Source organism: Rhinopithecus roxellana, chromosome 2, assembly GCF_007565055.1.
Source record: "Rhinopithecus roxellana isolate Shanxi Qingling chromosome 2, ASM756505v1, whole genome shotgun sequence".
NCBI classification, from domain to species: domain Eukaryota; kingdom Metazoa; phylum Chordata; class Mammalia; order Primates; family Cercopithecidae; genus Rhinopithecus; species Rhinopithecus roxellana.
In genome coordinates this window covers 9,454,305-9,476,530 of record NC_044550.1, presented here as the reverse complement: position 1 = coordinate 9,476,530, position 22,226 = coordinate 9,454,305, and the positions used below count along the sequence as shown (strand labels likewise).

The following is a 22,226-nucleotide window of genomic DNA, read 5'->3' as shown; positions in this document are numbered from 1 at the left end:
ATTTGGTTGTTTAACATATCCCAGACTTCTTGGAGGCTTTGTTCATATTTTCTTATTCTTTTTTCTTTGTCTGTGTTGGATTGGGTTAATTAGAAGACTTTGTCTTTGAGCTCTGAATTTCTTTCTCCTACTCATTCAATTCTATTGCTTAGACATCCCAGAACATTTTGCATTTCTATAAGTGTGTCCAATGTTTTCTGAAGCTTTTATTGTTTTCTCTTTATGCTATCTGTTTCTTTGAATATTTCTCCCTTCACTTTTTGTATCGTTTTTTGCATTTCCTTCCATTTGGGCTTCACCATTCTCTGGTGCCTCCCTGATAGGCTTAATAACTAACCTCCTGAATTCCTTTTCAGGTAAATCAGAAACTTCTTCATTGTTTGCATCCATTGTTGGTGAGCTAGTGTAATTTTTGGGGAGTGTTGAAGAGCCTTGTTTTGTCATATTACCAGAGTTGGTTTTCTGATTCCTTCTTATTTGGGTAGGCTCTGTTAGAGGGAAGGTCTAGGACTAAACGCTATTGTTCAGATACTTTTGTCCCATGGGGTGTGGTAGTGGGATGTAGTACTCTCCCCAATTTCCTATGGATGTAGCTTCCTGTGAGCCAAATTGCAGTGATTGTTCTCTCTCTTCTGGGCCTAGCCACCCAGCAAGTCTACCTGGCTCCAGGCTGGTGAACTATCTGTGGGTCTCTCAGCTGTGGATACTAGCACAGTATTTGAGGTGTCTCCTGGGTCCTGCTGTGGGTCCTCTCAGGATTCTTGGTTTGTTCTTGCAGTCATTCTGGAGCTAAAATTCATGATATGAGCCTCTGCACACAGCTCTGTCCGTCTGAATTGAAGCTGCAATATAGTCCTGCCTCCCGTCCACCATGATCTTGCTTTACTTTTTTTTTTTTCATTTACTGTAATGGTTTTCAAATGTATCTATGTTGTTTCATTAATAGGTTGTTGTTTTTTTATTGCCCAGTAGGATTCTATTATATAGCTATACAATATTATGTTAGTTAATTCAACAGTTGATGAGGCATTAGATTGCTTTCAGTTTTAGACCATTGTGATGGAAGCAGTTATGAACATTTAAGCACAAGTCCTTATCTGAGCATATATCTCCATTTTTTTGGAGTAAATAAGTAAGAGTGGGCTTAGTGAGTGTATCTTTAACTTCACAAAAGACTGGGAAAGAATTTTCCATAGTGTTTGAAACATTGTAAATTCCCACTAGAAATGTATGAGAGTATCAGTTGCTACATTTAGTCATTAACACTGGATATTTTCTTTTTAATTTTAGCTGTTGTAGTAGGTGTGTAATGTGGTTTTAATTTTGCATTTCCCTGTGACTAATAATGTTAAATACCTTTCCATATGCCTATTTGTTGTTTACAGCCTTATGTGAAATGCCTATTCAAATATTTTCCTTACTTTAATTGGTTTTTACCTTCTTATTATTGAGCTACAGGTATTTTTAATGTACTCTGGTTACAATCCTGAATAAGCTATATGTTTTTAAAACATTTTTTTCCCAGGATAAGGTTTGTTGTATTATTTTCTCTAATATTTCTTTTGAAGATAATTTTTAAAAATTCATTGTGGTCAAAATTATCAGTTTTTTATTGTGTGGTTCATAATTTTGGCTTTGCCTAAGGACACAAAGATTTCCTGCTAGGATTTTATTTTCAATAAGTTTTATAGTTTTAGTACTTAACATTTATATCTAAGAACTATTTCAAGTTTAATTGTTTTACATGACATGACATAGAGAAATAAGACATTTTTGGCATACCAATATATAAAGTTATTACAGCAATATTTGTTGAAAATATTTCCCATTTTCTATTGAATAACTTTAGCATCTATGTAAAAAATTAACAGACTGTCTACAATAGCCAATTTTTGAACTCTGAATTCTGTTTCTCTTATCTACATATCTATCTTAATCAATATCCAAACTATTTTGATATGTGTAATTATAGTGTATAATCTTGAAATTAAGTCCTAAATCTTTAGAATTTTATTCACAATCATTTTGGCTATTTTGAGTAATGTATTTCCATACAAATTTTAGAATCAGCTTGGCAATTTCTGAAAAAGAAGCTTGCTGGTATTTCTATTGTGTTTCATCTGTAGATCAATTTGGAGAGAATTCACATTGCATCTTCTAATCTATTAATAAAGATTTATTAGGAATGTTAAAGATTTTCTCACCAATGTTTTGTACTTTGAAGCATACAGGTCTAACATGTTTTGTTAAATGTATCATTAAGTTTTTTATACATTTTGATGCTATTATCAGTGGCACAATTTCAACCTCAAATTTCAACATTTCTTGGCGAGTATTTAGAAACACAATAAATTTTTGAGCATTGACTTTACACCTGTGACATTGAAAAATTCACTTATTAATTGTTGTGTCTTTTTTGTAAGCTTGTTTTCTTTTTCCACATAGACTTTTATTTTTGTCTGTGAAAAAAGACAGTTTTACAACTTATTTTACAATCAGTATGCTTATATTTTTCTTGTCTTATTAAATTGGCTAGGAACTCCAGTGCTATATTGAATAGGAAATGTAAACACAGGCAACCTTGTCTTGCTTCTCATTTTAGGGCAAGAACACTCGGTCTTTCATCAATAAATATATTAGTTGTAATCTTTTCATATATGTCATTTATCAGCTTGAAAATGAGTCTTTCTATTTCTAGTTGGCTGCTAATTTTTATCATAAATGTATTGAAATTTGTCAGATTTGTTTTGGTATCTTTTAAGATAATCTTTTTTTTTCTTTTTTAATCTATGACTATGGTAAATTACACTGAGTGATTTTTCAAATGTTAAACTATTCTTGCATTCTTGGACAAACCCCATTTAGTCATAATGTATTATTCTTTTTGTATGTTATTCAGTTTGATTTAAACAGTTTTTGAAAAAGAAAGTTTTGGATCTACGTTAATAAAATATATTGGTCTCTAGTTTTCTTCAATTATGATGTTCTATCTGATTTTGGTATTGAGGTATTGCAGGCCTCTTAAAATGAGATAAGGAAGTCTGTCTCCTTCACTTTTCTAAAGAGTTTCAGTAGAATTGGCTTTGTTTTCTCTTAAATGTCTGATAAAATTCATTGCTGAAGCAATCTGTGTCTCCCGTTTCATTTTTTTTTTTTTTTTTTTTAATGGGAAAGACTTTCAGATGATACTCAATTTCTTTAGTAAACTGGGCTATTCATGTTAACTCAGTCATATGGAGTGAACATTAGTGGTTTGTATCTTTCATGGAATTTGTCTATCTTTTATATATTGTCAAATGTATTAGCTTTGCATAATTTTCCCTTATTTGTCTAATATCTATAGATCCATATTGAGGTTCTCTTGCTTTATATTATTTTTTGTCTTTCCTATATTTTTGATCAGTTTGAAGTTTGTCAATTATACTGATCTTTTCAAATAACCAGTTTCATTTAATTTGCTAAGTATATTTTATTACAAGTGTGCAAAATAGTTTTTCAGCTCTATGCTTATTTGTGCAGCTTCCTGGATCTACAGAATTATAGTTTCAGCAAATATGGAAACAAATTATCCATACTACTTCAAAAGAATAAGCTGATTCAATTGTAGGAATCACTTTGTTTCCCTTTTCTTGAGTATCATAGTCCTGTGCCTTCTGTTCAATAGCTGAAGACTGTTGTTTCATATATTTTACCTAGTTTACTAGTAGTTGAATAAAAGAAGGTAAATTTTGTCTTTGTTATTCTGTCTTGATCTATAATGGAAACCTTAATCTATTTACATAAATCACAGATATCCAATTCTAAAATCTTCCTAAAGACTCTAAAATCTGGTTAGTGTAGAATCTGTGGAGCGTCTTACAGATTCCATTTGAGAAATCTAGATGCTAATCAATTCTACAGCTATTTCTATTATGCAATCTAATATTTAATATAGAATGTCAGATTCGAAAGGATATTTATAGTACACTAAATTATTTATCTTTATGTAGTATTCTATGAAGACTATTTTAATTGAGGATTTTGGATAGATTTTGAAAGCTTTGTATCTTTTCTTTTATACAGAAGAGTTTGTACTTTATACTATTTATAGTCTGGTGTGTTTTGGTGAAAATAAGGTTGTCATGCTCAGTGTAATCTGAAGGATATTCAGAATAATCTTTCTCCCTTAACCTTAGAGTTGACAAAAATCAACTGTGTGTGTGTGTGTGTGTGTATATATATATATATGATCAGTGATTTGGCAAATTAGCAATCTCCTTATTTATTTTAAGTATTTTAATTTCTGTTTGAGTAATCATTATTTATGCCTAACTGTGTGTGTGTGTGTGTGTGTATGCACACACATAAACACAAACATATTCTACTATATATATATCCTTCTAATAGTTTCAAATTTTTTGTTTTTATATTTAATTATTTAATCAATCTAATATTTGTTTGAGTCTGTTTGTATGCTGTTGTTGTAGGAATCCAAGTATTATTAATGTGGATGAACAATTGTCTTTGCATCCATCATCCAATTACTTATGCCTGGTCTTTCATATATAATGTCCACACACATGCACACACACACACACATTCATATATATTTGGCTTGGTTTCTAGGGTTCATTTTGTGTTTATCATTGGGATACTTGTAAATCAATTTAACAAATTAGTAATGTATAGTAAGTCTAGAGATACGGTTGACAAGCCCTTCCTCATTTTTTTAGTCATTTGAATTATTAGGCAATCGTGGTAGCATAATGAAATTAAAATTTTAACAAAAGAGAAAACCTAACAAATTTATCAGTTATTTAATTTCATTAAAACTAAACTATAACCAAAGGAGTACAAAAATAATTTAAGAGTAGCATTTAAAAAACAATCTACATAATTTAGAGACTATGTTGAAATAATTTAAGATTCAGGACAAAATGTTATAAACATAAAAACAAATACTGCCCTACTAATTGGCGGTCATCAAGGTTATCATAAGAAAATTACAGTGATCCTCTCTTATTAATTTTTCCAGTTCATGTTTCAAGTTGCTGCCCTTTTAGTCTATCAGAAGTAAAACAATCAGGTCACTGTAAAAAGTAAGAAGTCTCAATTTATTCCTAAACCCTCCATTTTTCTGATTCCAGTGTGCTTTTTAAACATGACTTTCTATTAGTTCATTTTATATTTATAATTTTAGCTTAAATAAAAGTACTTGTGATTCTCCATACTAGTTGACTCAGTATTTCTGCTTTATTTACTTTGCATATTCTGTTTACTCTGCTTTGTGTATCACTTACTTATCATTTCCAAAATCAATCCATGCTTCAAAACCCAGTTTAAATGTCAGCTTGCCTGTCACTCCATGCAGAAATATCAGCAATCTCCTTTGAGTCTCTGTTTAACGTTTTCATCCTTTATATCATAAATGTATTAGTTTCTACCTTGTATTATTACTTATGTGATAGCTTAATCTCTTTAGTTAGACTTCCTGTTCTTCACAAGCCTTACTTGTATATGATGCATTTTTATTTTGTTAACATGCTGGTTTTTATCATACAGTAGGTGATTTACAAATATGTGTTGAATTAATGTAAACTAGGGATAAGATTTGTCAAAGGATATAGAGAAGAAATAGTAAATAACGACAAAAACAAGGAAAGGAGGAGGTTTTAATCATTTAAAAGCGAAGACAAGCTATCATAAAGAACACCTGATGATTGAGGATAGATTAAAATGATATAAAATTTTTCTTTACATGTTTTTCTAGGAGGATAAGGATAAATAAAACCCTAGAATTAATGGCATCCACTCAGGTGATTAGGAGTTCAGAACTGAAAATTGGAAACTGTTATAGAAAATGATAAATTGTCATTATAAATGACCCCTGTGTCAGAGAACAAATGTGACTGCTATAAATTAATAGAAATAATGACAGTTACTATAAAAGCTACTGTAAAATAAAATAGTAACACCAAAAAATTCCAATAATAGTTAATATTTACTGAGGGGTTACATACCAATATGTACATGCATGTGCACAAACATCTATACACACACTCAGAGGACTCTAATAGAGTAACTGTTCACAACCCAGTGACAGGACCTTGAAGTTGTTATAGGTTGGTGTACTCCATGTTGGTGATTCCCTAATAATATCTCCAATCTGGCTGTAGTTTTGTCCCCAAACTCTGAAATTAATTATCCAACTGTCTGTTTGATATATCCATTTGAAGATGTCATTTGGAAAAGTGTCAGGTGTCTACTCATGATCAGTAAATATTTACTGAATCAAAAAATTAAAAGAATGATATTTGCAACCAAGTAGCATTTATTGTTGGGATGAAAGAAAATATTCCAATGTAACTAATTGCAATAGTAACTTAAATGATAACAACAATGTAATTATTTTAAAGGATGCTGCAAAACTGCTTCCAAAATTCAGGGACCTGTCCTAATAATAAGCTCAACTAAAATATGATTTGAGAGCACATTAAAACAATTTAAAGACTATATGGAAAATGTTCATAGCAAGCACAATAGTAAATGTTAAAACACTAATCTTATTTCCATTAAAATCTGGATGGAGACAGTGATATCCTCTTGAATCACTATCATTCAATTATGTTTTAGAGATTTTAAACAATGTAATATGGAAAAATAATCAAATAAGCAGAAAAAATGTTAAAATGTGAGATATGATAACATGTATATGGCAAGAAGAAAAAAAGAAATGGTATTAAAACCATTAGCATTAGTAGGAGAATGTTGCAGTCAGTGGAACAAGCTATATATTGAAAAATTTTTTAATGTTAAAATAACAAATTAGGAAATTTTGATTATGAAAAAATAACTAGGCATTATAATGTCCCAAATAAAACTAGATATATTAAGAAGTAAATTTACTAAGTTACTGGATACATATGAAGAAAACTATAGAAGTTTGTTTCAGGATACCAAATAAAACCTGCACATATATGGAAAACATGCCACAATGCTGTACAGGAAAACTGAATATTATTCAAATATTTACCACATTATAAATTAAATACAATATATTAATTCATAAATTCATTGATTTAACAAATTTCCTAAGTGCCCACATGTCTTTGGCACTAGGTATACAGGCATGAGAGAGATGGACAAGATTTCTTCCTCCCAGAGCTTACATTCTAATGGTACAGAGAAAAATTAAGCATATAAACAAGTTAACATTTTTTTTAAGGTAGTAGTAAGTGTTGTAAAGAAAAAGAAACCAAAATCATACAGGAATGAGCCTGATGGTGGTGGTTGGCTGGCCTTTTAGGTAAGCGGCCAGGGAAAGTCTCTGTGAAGAGGACCTTTCAGGAGAGGCATCTAAGCAGTCAGGGGTCATTCCAGGCAGCAGTCTGAAGAAAAAGCCTCTGTTCAACAAGATCAACAAGTGCAAAGCTCTGAGGTCAAAGTATTCATGGTATGTTAGGGGAGAGCAGAGCAATAACAGTGAAGCAGTGTGAACAAGGGGGATAGTATGACAGGAGATGAATTTTATGCAATAATGAAAAGGAAACCTATGTAGGACCTGTACACACATACCAACCATACATATGCAATATGCAGTATACAATATTATATGGAATATAACGTATATACTATATGGTACATACATAATACATACCTATTTTACATATATGTATATACGTGTTATATATAACATATATACATATATGTTAGAATAAGTGAAAACTTTTTATAAACATTGTATACAATATACACTGTAGTTAAAGAGTGAAGATTTCTAAGAAATACCTAATATACAAATATGCAGTTCATTGTGGAGAAAGGGTAAATGACCTATAAACATAAGAAATTTAAATTATTTAGTAGAGAAATATTAATCAAAACAATTATATACTGCTTTCATCAAAAGTTAGGCAAATTAAAGAATGAAAACATTAAGTGCTAAAGCATTTTTGGAAAAACTATTTATTTGCCTCCAGCAAAATCTATGTTTTAGAAACTATCCCTAATAATTAAATTATATATGAGGATCTATTTTCAAAGATGTTTATTCAATATTTTATAAACAACACCCTCTTATCCATAGGCAAGATTTGAATAAATTACAGTAGTATATTTTTAACAAAAATATGCTAATTGAATGAATAAATTAAGAGAATAAATTAATCCTATATGAATTAACTTGTAGAGAACCATATATATCACTAAGTAAACAAGCATATATAAAGAATTATATATACTACATAATGCCATATATTTATATAAGTTAAATCTTTATGTGTATATTTGTTTTAGTAAGAGAACAGTATGGGTGAACCCACACAAAAAGTTATTTGCTACCTGCTAGGTAAGAATTTTGTATTTGAGGAGAGTCAGTGGTTTATTAACTTTTAAAAATACAGCTCTGTGGGGTTTTTTTCTACTGGTTTCAGTGAGCATTCTTTTTTATAATTTTATAAAAATTCAATAAAAGAAATTAAAAAGAAAGTACTGACATTAATATAGGCTTTTCTCTCTAAAAGTCATAAAGGATTCTGGCTAAACCTCCTCCTTCTCTGTAACCATCTTCCTTGTCCCTGATATATACCAAGGGATAGTACGGAAAATTTGCTGTTCATGCAAGCAATAAGTGAGTATATTGTAGAAAAATTTAAAATCATGTTCAAAGCCACTAAAAGTCAGTTGGAGTATTACCACCATAAGCTGGCAATTCTAAGCAATATTAGGGATAAAACGACCATCCCACAGGAATGCTTACTGTCCGCCCCCCAACCTCCACAGTTACCACTTTGTCGTGTTTTCATTTCAGCCATGATCGTTGTTTTAAAAATGGAATGGAAAATGCAAGAAAGCCAACATTTTTACTATCTTCTGGTCTTTTGTTGTTGTTGTTGTTGTAAACATATTTTGTTTTCTAGAGCAATTTTATGTTCACAGAAAAATTGAACAAAATGTATGGAGAGTTCCCATAAACTCCAGTTCCCACAAACAGACAACCGTTTAATCAACGTCCTAAACCATAGTAGTACATTTGTTATAATCAATAAACCTACACTGAGACAACAACATTATCATCTAAAGTCCAAAGTTTACATTAGGGTTCACTCTTGGTGTACATTCCATGGGTTTTGACAAATGTATAATGACATGTATCCACCATTGTTGTATAAAATAGTTTCAGTGATCAAAAAAACCCTCTGTTCTCCACCTCCTTCCTCCCTAACCTCTGGGACCAATGATCCTTTTATTGTCTCCATAGTTTTATCTTTTCCAGAATGCCATATAGGTTGAATCACATGCAGCCTTAACGTTTGACTTCTTTCACTTAGTAACATGCATTTAGGGCTCCTTCATGTCTTTTCATGGCTTGATAGCCCATTTCATTTTCTTGCTGAATAGTATTACATTATCTACATGTACCACAGTTAATAATTAGGTAATAAAATAATTAATAATTAGTTTATCTACTGAAAGACATCTTGGTTGCTTTCAAGTTTTGGCAATTATGAACAAAGCTGCTATAAACATCTGTGTGCAGGTTTTGTGTGGACATATTTTCTTCCTGAGAGCAGGCCCTGCTAAGAACAGAATACTCTCACATGTTTCAAAATGGTTCCTTTTCCCCTTTCCCTGCTGAAAGCACTAGATGTTTCTCCAGTATTCACTATGAGAACCAGAGCAAGCTCCTGGAGGTGAAACTCACCAAAGTTGGGGGATGCCCACAGACTGCGTCTCCCTGGAGTTTTTATCTCTTAGACTTGTCCACACTGAGCCTCCAGCAATTCGTCAATTACAGATTGTCCTACTGTAGTACTGGTTCCCACGGAAATTTCAGAATGAATTTCTGCCCCGCTAAGTTGCAGTTCTCTGTTTCTATTTATCTCTTCAATTTATCTCTTCAGTTTTCTGGGCAGTAGTTTGTCCTGTGACTTCAATTCTCTGATGAAACTAAGAAGAGTTGTTGATTTTTTTATTTTTCCAGTTGTTGTTAGGATGGAGGAGTGACTTATAAGCTTCTTACAAAGTACTATTTACACTCAATATACACATATATGTTCTCAAATAAATCAGCCTTCATGTGATTTTGTATGATGTATATTTAAAATTAATTTGTGAATTTGAAAGAAAGAAAAAGACTTATTTATCATTGAGATGTACCTGCTGTGTAAAAATTTGTTTTTGAGTCATGTGAAACTGAAGGGATAGCATTACTCAGATAAATCTATAAACACTCAGAAAATGTTTTTTTTTCAAATTCCATTCATATTGTGTTTATAATATTAATCCTTAACTGATATAAACCTATTCTTGGAATGTTAAGTTTTATTTTTCCAAACATTAAAACATTGACTTAAAATGAATTTTGGAATGAGAAGACAATAGGATGAACACACAATTGCAGCTTTTCTGGGAGAAAGTTGAGTGCTGATCTTTTTTGCCACTTCTATTTAGTTCCTCCCCTAAGATGGTCCCTGAGGCACATTTTCAGAATATCTATGGATCTCCAGATAAGTATTTTGGTATTTTGCTGCAGATAAAATGTATACCATATACAAGAATCACTTCAATTAAAGTATTCTAAGATGGTTTGCAAAACACTGAAATATTAGCAATAACATTATTGTTCTAATAATATGAATATGACTATTTTTATTGTTTCAACTAGAGATTGTGGTCAGGAGACATTTACTCAGATAACTGACACAGTTTAAACTCTGTGATAATCAATATATTGTATATGATATAATAATATATAACAAATTTATAAAGATGCATGTTTCACCATAAATCAAGTTCAGTAGCTCCACACCACTTGTCTGTGGTTTCAGTTTCTGCAGTTTTAGTTACTTACCCACAGTAAACTGTGATCCAAATATACTAAGTGCTAAATTCCAAAAATAAATAATTAGTAAGTTTTAAATTGCCATTCTGAGTAGTGTGATGAAATCTCAGCTTGCCCTGCTCCATTCTGCCCAGGATCTCAATCATCCCTTTGTCCAGTGTATCTAGCTGTATACACTACCTACTCATTAGTCACTGACATTGACATCGACACTGCTCCTAATACCCAACCATCGATATTGTCATGGCTTGATAATCCAGGATCACCCAAAGCAGATGACCCTCAATCTGACATATCATCAGAAAGTCAATAGTAGCCTAGTGCTACAGTGCAATGCCTATGTCATTCACCTCACTTCACCTCATCACAATGCCTATGTCATTCACCTCACTTCATTTCATCACAATGCCTGTGTCAGTCATTCACCTCATTTCATCTCATCTCATTGCATTTTATCATCTCACATTATCACAAGAATTGTGAGTACAGTACAAAAAGATATATTGACAGAAAGAGAAAGACCACATTCATATAATTTTTATTATAATATTTTGTTATAATTGTTTTATTATTGTTGTTAATTTCTTATTGTGCCTAATTTATGAGTTAAACTTTATCATAAGAATGTGTGTAACAACAACAACAACATAGTATATACAGTGTTTGATGTCATCCATGATTTCAGGCATCCACTAGGGGTCTTGAAACATATTCCCTGAAGATGAAGGGGGACTACTATATATTAAACATTGAATGTTGTATAATATATTTTGAAAGATAGTATAATATATTTTAGGAAAAATATATACAGTACCAAATTCTTCCTTGCAAAATAATTTTTCGCCCCACACTATAACAACACAGAAAATGTTTAGTGAAAATCTTTGAAAATGTAGTACAAACCAGAAAGGCAAATGTGCCTCCAGTCTCAGTCTGTCAACTGTGTTTTAAAATCACCCGACTCTCATTAAGAGGATTCATCTATCATATTTCTCTAATCTCAATGCCTCCTTACTTTATTTTATTTTTAATTCTCTCTCTCCTGAGGGAGAAGGCTGGAATTAAAAATCAGAAAATAATTGTCCTGAATCTGACTTTCATTTTATTTTATAAGATGGAAATAAACATAAACCATCTATAATCATAGCTCATCATATGCAGTGATTTCAGTAGGATTCATTGTTACAGAAGGATATTTTTTAGTCATGTAAATTTCTATTTCTTTATATACACATAGCTCCTAGAAATAAGACATGCTCAAATTAAAATCTCTTTAATTGTCTGTTCATTTGCTTACTGGTCCTTTATACTGTCTCCAATCATTCTCTCACTATGTCCTAACCTGCACACAAAACAAAATCTTTTTTTGGCACACATGCTCCCACTTGCCTTTTTGACTTCTTGACATGGAAATTTCTGCCTCTGTGTTTTAGTTTCTGTGTCTGTGTCTTACTGTGGCATTTCTTCAGATTCCCTTTTTGGCTCTATGAGCTTCGTCTTTCTACTTGGTTTTGCTTGGGTCTCTGGTTTTTGTCTTCCTTGAGGTCTTGGGTCAGAAACAACTAATTTTATATCTCATGAATCTTAGATTCAAATGTACAACTGCTGCTCTCTTCCTTATCCTAGCATCCCTCAGACATATTATACTCAGAATGTCCAGAACCGAATCTAATATCTTCCTCTCTGATTCTCCGCTCTCACTGTACTTTCTCTGTTGACAACATCCTACCAGTTGTATTTGGTTCCTTCTTCTACATTACTACCATTAATAATGGGGCAACCCAATGTTTCTGTCAAGCCGATCCTCAACATTTTCTTCCAGCTGTTACAGATTAGCTTGATCAATATTCCTTCATTTCTGGTTTTGGCTCATTTTATTCCAAAAAAAAGTAGGGAATGACTACAGTTATTTCAAATCCAAATTATTTAGCATGAACTCAGTTCTTTAATACATTAACATGCATTTAAAAAAAATTATAGATGTCACTGGGTTGTTATTTTAGAAAACTGAGCATTCCCTTTAGCCAATAAGCAGGTGGATTTTAATAGCACTACCTGAATATCATGATGGCACATGTTTGCCTGAGTTTAAAACAAAATGCTTCCAGATATGTGAGAGTATTACCAACCTTTGTTTTTGTCATCTATATTTCATAGAAAAGTGACAGCTAATTCAATTGTATAGATCAGCATACTATAATATTTTGAAGGCAGTAAACTTTGGTTGTATGTGGTTTTTATTTTGGTTCTGTTGTAGTTTTTATATCTGTGTGGAAAGAGAAGCCAGATGGTCACGGTGGGAGAGCTCGTGTTTCTTAGTTATCTGTGAGAAACCTTAAAGTAGCCTGACTAAATAAAACTGCTTTTCTCAGATATCTTTTTCTTCATTTTCCCATTCCACTGCATAGGCCAAATCACTATGAGGCTATTTGACACATGGAAGAATTTTCTCTGACTAGGGGAAGGAAATAGGATTCATCTGAACTGGAAGGGAGTTGATTTGCTGTTCTATAGTGTTTATAGGGCATAGGAAAAATTTAATAGTCTAGGCATTCTATTTACCATGACCACCTCCAGAAAAGCTGCTTGGACTGGTTATTACCACTTTTAAGTACCTTTTCTTCTGAAAATCAAAGGTGCCAGATACAGAGCTTTATACAGTAGTGCGTGCAATACATTTAGGAATGTGAGAAAGAAAATGGAATAAAGCACAAAAGGAGATGACTGATGCTTGTAGGGAGCTCTCATTTAGGTGACGTCAGTTACAGCAATCTGTGCAATTAAGCTCATTTTCAGATAGCACAGAAGGCACTAGAGTTTTCCTTTCTTCTTGATGGTCAATCAGAAAAGAAAATAATGTGCTTATTTTTGATTAATTAAAAAAGAAACAAACTTGGTTGGGCATAGATATGGATTTTTAAAATCCAAAGAAATAACTTTCTGTCATTGCTTTCAAAGACTAATAAAATGTAATACACAAGTTTGTCACTGTCACAAATTTTTGAAGAAACCATTACACTTGAAAAAAGTTTGACAAATATTTTGTGTACTAACAATCTCTTAGAGTCTTATAAAGTTTAATTTAGATATAGAAGCTTTTCTTTTAGTTTTTGTTGTTTAAACAAGAAATTAATGATGGAATGTTAAAGTATAATTTAATCACTGGATTAATCTTTATGAGGATATGTATCAAAAGCTTTAAACATGCTAATGCCTCTCTTTTTCCTATCAACTTACTCTCTTAGAGATAATATAATGTTTATTCTCTACAGTCTATGTAGTATGCCACGTAAGTACCTTACCTAGGAGCAAATCCATTCTTAATGCAGTAGGTAGAGTCCTATGCCATCTTTTTTTTTTTTTTTTTTTTTTAAAAAAGGAAAAGCAGCTTTAAAAACTCTATAAGCCATATTCTTACTCAAACTATGAGATGACTTATAGAGTTCCTGGCAGTGTTCCTTGCTCTGTATCTAATTATTTTTCATTAGCCTGCTCTGCGTTTGCATTTATCTCCTGATCCAATCAACAAAACAATCTAAACTTTTTAGCCTATTTGCCTACTTTCTCATAATGTTTTTTCTCCATTTCCATTTTGAGTATAGTCAGTTAACAGACTGGTTTCTTTTTAATAGGTTTTAAAAATCACTTTATTATTAATATGCCTTGTGGTTCATATAACATGAATACTGTATGAATGTAAAATGAATTCTTGAACTCATTATATATGTAATTTATTTTAAAGTTGAAAACTTCGTTTGGTGAATCATCATCTGGTTATTCTGTTTTACTCTTGCCATTAGTATCGAATGATGATGCTTGGGATTTTCTTTTCTATATGAATAAAGGAAGAAGAGTATTTGATTATGGTAATATATGATTAGGAATTTATATGCTTTTTACCCAATTTAAAATATTAAAATCATCAAATTAAAATCATATACTTTTAACATTTTAATTTATGAACTGATAAACCTCTTTTATAGTTGCCATGAAAATGAAAAATGTTCGTTTTGTAAGGTTTTAAATATAATCAGATTTTGATTGTAATAATGTCAAAGTAATGTCTGGTTAAGGCTTCACCAGAAGATAGGGTTAAATTCAGTGGCTATGCAATTCTTGTGACCTTTTTCAGGTGCTGGAGATAACTTAGTCATTTTCCATTTCTCAGCTATAGTATTTCTTTTGAATGTTGTGAACTTTTTAAAAATGTCACTAAAATGTTAACTATTTTTTTTCTTCACACATTTCTCGGTTTTGACTATAGTAACTTGGGTACTAGAAAGTCTATTGCAAATATCTTTAACAAACTCTATAACTATTTCCCAACTTGTAGGTAATCCTATTTCACACTTGAATGCATGATATATGGCTTCAAATAATCTATGATCCAGTTTTCTGAAATGACATGGAGAAAGATCACTAGTTTCTTTTTCTAGTATTCATTAATTTACCAACTTATTCAAATGGCTCATTTTTTTGTTCTTACATTTCTGCTATGTTTACTTACATTTTGGATGATTTTGATAAACTCTGGGAAGGTGTGGATAATATAACCATAAACGATGGAAGAAACTCACAAAAGAAAAATGTAATAGACTTAGTCATCTAAAAAGTTAAAACTTTTATATGAAAAATAAACACTTAAAATCCACAGAAAGAAGTAGAAACAGGATATTAGTAAATACCACAGATAACTAACAAATGTTGATCAGTTGCTATGTCCCAAGCCCTCTTCTAAGAACTGCTCATTCCCATTAATGGAAAAGGAGGCTGAGTACCTAGCCCCATTCACAAAACTATTAAGAGGCAGTGCTTGACTCTAAATGTAGACAGTATAGTTCAAGAAAACATACTCATCTTAACCATTATCACTAAAAGTTAAGTGATTAGGGCATATCTAGATATTCAGAAACAAAACTGATGCAGATATATCCTAACTTCTATTAATTACACACTCATTAAGGCTGTATAAACACAAACATTTCTATCTCAGACAAATAGACTCTGTGGCCTTGGTGCTACGAGTTGGGTGTGGCTGGATATTTGGAACAGAAAAAATTCAAATGATAGGCTTGAGTAAATCATAGGTATGGATATACTCTTTACTACCTTTTGGTGTTATAATACATAGATATAAAGGATTTATTTAAAACGCTGGAATCTTGTAGAAACAAGCACAAAACTTCTCTGTAGGGCTATTTTTGGTTTTGAACAAATTTTTCTTTCCTAAACTCTGAAAATGAGTTAACAACAACAACAACAACCAAAAAGTTACAAACCACTGTGAAGAAGAATAAACACATGTAAACAACAGGAGATTTAATATACTCAAGAACATTACAGTTGACCCTCTGTTTCTGTGGGTTCCTTATCCACAGATTTAACCAACCATGGATCAAAAATATTGGAGAAAAACACCAAAAAGTACAATTCAACAGAAAAAATGATACAAATAAAATATACAGTATAATAACTATTTATATAACATTCACATTGTATTAGGTATTATAAGTAATCTAGAGATGATTTAAAGTATATGAGAGGATGTGCATAGGTTATATGCTCGTATGATGCCATTTTATATCAGGAACTTGAGCATCTGAGGTTTTTGGTATCCACTGGGGTTCCTGCAACCAATCTCCTATGGATACAAGAGAAGACTGTACATGATAAAAGAATCTGATAAGAGATTATGAAATATATGATTAATATGATTAAACAAATGATATAATAGAACACAGAATGAATAATCGGGAAAGCACATATACACAAAGAACAGATATATTTTTCAAATATCCAAATAGACTTCTGGATTCAGCTGTAATATATAAAGAGCTTCAAAGTCATTACTCTTGTCTTTACAATAAGAAAAATCTGGACAAAATGAAAAAAAATGACTTCACTTGGACTCATCTAAAAACAAGTTGCAGTAACAGCCATGATTTTGAAATCCAAACAGAGACAAATAGAGATTGATACAGCAAATTAGATCAGGAGTTGAAGCCATTGGATCCATCAACTGGGAGGAATAAGTACAATGGTAATTTTGACAAATTGCTGGAGGCTGATCCAGAACTAGCCTGGGAATTAGAAAGCTCCAGGCTTTCTAACCCACATATTCACGTGCTTCCTCTCTAGTAGCTCACCAACAAGTTCTTGTAGCGTGAATCCTGGAAAGGTTCCTTCAAGGGAGAGAGGAGTAAGCATTATGAAGTAAGACTGTAACCTTTTCCAAAATAAAATTCTACTCTCTGGGGGAAAGAACTTAACCTAATACAATTCTGAAACTATTCCAACTGAAGAAAACAGAGGCACAGAAAAAAATAATGACTTTTTTAAGGGTGCATGTGTTGAGTACTATAATTGAGTGGACATAAATATGCTCTTTTATGACTGTTGATATATACCTATGCAAGAATACATTTAGATTTCTTGCAAATATTCTGATAAATAATAATTCAGTTCACCCACTAGTGACATGTACCAGGCAAGTACCAGTGATAGGGTAAATAAGCATGTAAAAATATAAGGAACATTTGGGAGGCCAAGGCAGGCAGATCACCTGAGGTCAGGAGTTGGAGACCAGCCTGGGAAACCTGTGTCTACTGAAAATACAAAAATTAGCCGGGCATGGTGGTGTGCACCTGTAATTCCAGCTACTTGGGAGGCTGAGGTAGGAGAATCGCTTAAACCCAGAAGGAAGAGGTTTTAGTGAGCCAAGATCACACCACTGCACTCCAGCCTGGGTGACAGAACTGGGTGAATTGCTGGTGAGGATGAAGAACAACACTGACTGTAACAGAATTAATTCCAGAATGAACAGTGGCACCACTACTAGTTTGGAAGATAGTTTGGCATCTTCCAAAGTATTAAGTCATCTCTAGATTACTTATAATACCTAATGCAATGTAAATGCTATGTAAGTAGTTGTTATACTGCATACTTTTATTTGTGTCAATTTTTACTGTTGTATTGCATTTTTATGTTTTTCCCCCACATATTTCACAAACTTTGTATAAAATTTCTTACAGAGCTAAATGTATCTTTACTGTATAATCCAATGACTGTGTTCTTAGGTGTTTACCTAACTGACTAGAAAACTCATGTCCATATAAAAATCTTCATGCAAATATTTACAAAACTTTATGCAAAATTGCCATAGGCTTGAAGAAACCAACATGTTTTTCGGTAGGTGAATGGAAAATCAAATTTTGGTGCATCTGTGTAATGGAATACTACACAGCAATAGAAAGGAGTGCGGTATAAAGTCACACAAAGACCTGATCTACTAAATGTAATATGTTATCAAGATGGGATCTCAGAATAGAAAAAGAACATTAGATGAATAGTAAGGAAATCTGAAAAAACATATGGTGTTACTAAACAGTAATATATCAATATTGATTCATTAGTGATAACAAATATACTAATGTAAGATAATAACAATAGGAGAGGCCAAGTGTAGTGGCTCATGCCTATAATCCTGCCACTTTGGGAGGCCAATGCAGGCAAATCACCTGAGGTCAGGAGTTCAAGACCAGCTTGGCCAACGTGGTAAAATGCCATCTTTACTGAAAATACAAAAATTAGCCAGGCATGGTGGCACACACCTGTAATCCCAGCTATTTGGGAGGCTGACGCAGGAGAATCGCTTGGACCTGAAAGAAAGACGTTGCAGTGAGTCGAGATCACACCATTGCACTCCACCCTAAGTGGCAAGAGTGAAACTACTTCTCAAAAACAAAAAACAAAAAGCAAACAACAAAAACAATACAAGAAAGTGGTATGATATATACAGAAACTCTCTAATATCCTTGCTACTACTTTTCTATAAACCTAAAGCTATACCTAAATAAAATGTTTATTAAAAGCTAATAAAACATCTGGAATTTATATATAAACATGTACATAAATTCAGTTAAATAAAAAAGGTGTAGTGACTGGGCACAACTGAGCAAAGAAGTAAAGGTAAATGTGAGATATCAGTTACAGTACAATTCAAAAAGATAAAGAGATGAAAAATGTAAAAGACTGCTTGAAAGCTGGATAATATTTCAGAAGAGCAAGGGTAACAAAAATAAAATATGAAAAAATTATAATTTACCACATTTGCATATAGAATAATGGTGAAAAATTATGTGATCATCTTAATAGATTCAGAAATAAAAGGATAAAATTTATGCTCATTGTAAACTATTAACAAAGAAATATAAGGAAATATATAATCAGATAAAGAAATTTTTAAAAATCATAATGGTGAATTATTGAAAGCTTTTTCTGCCTGTGACTGGGAAGTCAACAGGAATGCTAGTTATAACCACTGCTATTCACTTATATGCTGGAGGTCTTCGTCCGTACAATAAGGATGAAATAAAATTGCAAACATCTGCTGATAACACATTTTGAAATTTAAGAGTCCAAAATAATCTGCAGGTATGTTATATGAAAATAAATGAGTTTAGCACAGTCAGTAAACAAAAATAAATTAAAATTTATAGCTATCAGCAACAAATTATTGGAAAATAAAAATTAAAAATGTCATGCCAATGATATAATAAAAATACCAAAAATCTAACAAAAGATGCGCAAGACCTCTAAACTGACAACTACAAAAAATCATTGACAAAAACTAGGAATTACATCAATAAATAGAAGAAGGTATTATGATTATACATTCAATATTTTATGGATACTAGTTTTTCAAAAATTAACCTTTAAATAAATTCAATGTAATCCCAATTAAAAATCTCAGTGGATTGTATGTGTGTGTGAAAATTGACATGCTGGTGTAAAAATTTATATGAAAATTTATATAGAATTTGATCATGAAAGCAATTATGAATAAGAAAATAGCCTAGAGGATTTACATACCAAATATTAAGATTTATATAAAACTACTTTAAGTTAGGTAATATGACATTAACATAAAAATAAAGAGACAAATGAGAGAGAAGAGCACAAGTAACAAATAGAACCATAGATATGTAGGACAATGGAAAGTTGGTCTTATCAATAATCAGTGCTTATTCAACTGGGTTTCCATATGGGATAAAAAGAATCTTGAGTACTATCTTATACTACATACAAAATTGATTCCAGATGTATTGTTGATCTAAGAATGAAAAAAAAATCAAGATTCTAGAAAAGAAGAAGTAGGAGACTATCTTCATGAGGTTGTTAGTCAGATACTTCAAGAGGACATAAAAAATGCTAACTAATAATACAAAGATGATATATTGGATGACATTAAAGAATATCTATTGATTAAAAGATACCATTAAAATGAATGGAAGAGCATGACACAGAGAAGAGTGAAGATATCTAATTACAGATATCTAGAAATGAATCTAGAAATGAACTTCTAAAAATAGATTTAAAAGAGGCAGACAGTCAATAAAAACGGACAAAGACTTGAACAGACACATTAAAAAGAAAGGATATGCAAATGGTGAGTCAACATATGAAAACGTTGTCAACTTCATTATAAGTGATAAAACTACAGTGTCTTTGTTAGTCAGTTTGGGCTGCTGTAACAGAATATCAAAGACTGGGTGGATTATAAACAACAGAATTCTTTTTCTCTCACAGTTTTGGAGGCTGGAAATCTGAGATCACCATGCCAGCATGGTTGGGTTCTGGTAAGGGCCCTCTTCTGGGTTGCAGACTGCTAACTTCTTGTGTTCTCACATGATGAAAAGAAAGCTAGCTAGCCCTCTGGCCTCTTCATTTAAGGACACTTATCCCACTCCTGAGGGTTCGACCTTCATGATCTAATTACCTCCCAAAGTCACCACCTCCTAGTAACATCAGATTGCAAGAGGTAGGATTTCAACATATGAATTTTGGGTGAAGCACAAACATTCTGCCCATAGCAGTGTTATACTACTTTATTCCTGTTAGCATGGTTAAAATGGAGAGAGAGAGAGAGAGAGAGAGAGAGAGAGAGAGAGAGAGAGAGAGAGGAGAGAGAGAGAGAGAGAAAACGAACCAAATGTTGGAAAAGATGTGGAGAAAAAGGAAACTCTCATATGCTTTACTTGGTAGATTCTGTAAAACTAATATATGAATAATTTATGACCCAACAGTTACTCTTTTGGGTATATAACGAAATGAAATGTGTAGATATGTGCACCAAAAGGCACGTGCAATGATGGATAGAAGCACTATTTTTAATAGCTAGAATTGGAAACAACCCAGAAATGGTCATCAGAAGTAGAGTGGATAAAATACATTGTGGTGTATTTATAAACTGGAATGAAGAGGAGAACTGAGCATGAATGTTATATGCAACCACACGGATCCATATTACAAGCATAATGTTGAATGAACGAAACCAGATTCAAAAGGAAATTCTCTATGTGATTCCATTTATCTAAAGTTCAATATTAGGCAATGGTGATCTAATAATAGTATTAGAAGTCAAGTTTCTTGCGGCTCTTGCAGGCTCAAGAGTGCATATGGAGAGTTGTGACTGGGTGTGGGAACGTAAGAGCGTTTTGGAGGACTGGTGATACTTTGTTTTTGATTGGGTGCTGGTTACATAGCAGTGTTCATTTTTTGGAAATTCATTAAATTATAATTACTTGTGCAATTTTCTATATGTATGTTATGCTTTTAATAAATGTTTACTTGAAGAAATACATGAAGAATAGTTTAAGAAGGTTAAACATGCCTAATAGCAGTACCAAGTAAAAACAGAAGAAAATGGAGAAGAGATGCACAAAATAATCTTAGCTGAGATTGTCCAGAAATAAGCGAAGACCTAAAGTCTCCAGAATTACAAAAAAAAAAAAAAAAGAGGAAAATAATTCAAGTGTCTGTGTCAAGAATAGATCTAAGTACTATATAACCAATAGACAAAAACAGCTTCTGGGAAGCTAGATAAGAAGCAAAGCAAAATACACAATAAAATATATAATATGCATATTGTAATAAATAGAAAAAATTAAAGCAGAGAAGGAAACTATCACATGTTAGGTCTGAGGAACAATGTTGAAATATTAAATGGGGCTTCCAGAGAAAACCCTACTGAGTATAAAGGGACATAATATAGGGGTGCAGATACAGGAAAGTGGGTTGATGTAGTGGTGGGGCTTGATGGAAGAAGAGAAAGTGAAACTTCCTTCTATAGGCATTGTAGCTAATCCTCTATAGTTAAACCATAATTCAATTACTAATTACCTGATTGTGAGGTGAATGCCCTGGTGTTATGTAAAGACTCTGTAGAGCTTTCGTAAGTGAAGCATAATGTTGCTTCCACTATCATTCTCTAATTATCTGAAAGAGTGAAATATCAAAGAAACATAACAAGACTGACAGACAGGAAACAGAACATGCTTCTCTCTAGTACGTGTGGATAGAGTTTATGCAGATAAACTCAGTGATTAGAAGGACCCAATCAACA

The 22,226-nt window shown here is 32.2% G+C and overlaps 1 long non-coding RNA gene across 1 annotated transcript in view; it reads right to left on the bottom strand.

Annotated features, from left to right (window-relative positions):
- Positions 1 to 22,226, bottom strand: part of LOC104675613 — a 56,108-nt gene that overhangs the window by 13,614 nt on the left and 20,268 nt on the right. The window contains exon 3 of the long non-coding RNA XR_749806.1: positions 18,433 to 18,480. This is a non-coding gene — a long non-coding RNA (uncharacterized LOC104675613). The remainder of the gene's footprint in view (positions 1 to 18,432; positions 18,481 to 22,226) is intronic.